General features: G+C 35.3%; 1 non-coding gene across 1 annotated transcript; it reads left to right on the plus strand.

Annotated features, from left to right (window-relative positions):
* Positions 1 to 237: 237 nt before the first annotated feature.
* On the plus strand, positions 238 to 343 carry LOC116149450 (U6 spliceosomal RNA). Its single transcript, XR_004133061.1, has one exon. It is a non-coding gene; the product is annotated as a U6 spliceosomal RNA (small nuclear RNA).
* Positions 344 to 877: the final 534 nt, after the last annotated feature.

Below are 877 nucleotides of genomic sequence, written 5' to 3' on the forward strand. Positions count from 1 at the left end.
CATAGCTTTTCCTCCTCTTGTGTTCTATTTACACACATGCATATGTGTGTGCGTGCGCATGCGCACACACACACACACACACACACACACACACACAGGCCCTCATGTGATCAAACGTGCCTTCGTTAAAACAGTGCCATTTATTACTTCTGATTTTTATTTTTGTGAATGACAACTGGGGGGCCATACATACAATTTTAGTTTTTTTTTGGGTGAACATACAAAGTTTTAATGTTTGTGCTTGCTTCGGCAGCACACATACTGAAATTGGATGGATAAAGAGAAGATTAGCATGGCCCTGTGCAAGGATGACTTGCAAATTCATGAAGCATTCCTTTCTTTTTTTTGGAAAAAAAAAGGTTTTAATATTTGAATATAAGTAACACCCTAAGAATTACTAGAATCTTCACTACCTTCTTTAATCAGAAGCAATATAATTTTTTGAATAAATTGTAAGATGTTAATTCAAAAATACTGCACTGCCTAGCAAAGTCATGCTTTTGAGATTATCTGCTAATATAAGAATACTTACAGATGCAAAGAGAACACAGGCCATAAACAGTATTTTGCATAGCGTGGTCTTAATACCAAATTATTAAGCTAAAAAGAAAAGATATATACTTATGAACTCTTGAAGGCTGAAGAAATGATTTTTTTTTCTGGATTCACCTGTTAGAATACAATAACATGTAGGATATTTCAGGATGTAAACATGTAAATGAAAGAATGGGGAATATCCCCTTGCTTATAACCAATCTTATATTCTGATGATTGGACAGCGTCACATGCTGAGCTCAGCAATTTCACTGATAAACTTACACAAGTCTCACACAATCCTAGGAGCCAGGTATGAGTTTTCCCCTTGTGTAAATGAAGG

This window comes from Camelus dromedarius, chromosome 29 (genome assembly GCF_036321535.1).
Source record: "Camelus dromedarius isolate mCamDro1 chromosome 29, mCamDro1.pat, whole genome shotgun sequence".
Lineage (NCBI taxonomy): Eukaryota > Metazoa > Chordata > Mammalia > Artiodactyla > Camelidae > Camelus > Camelus dromedarius.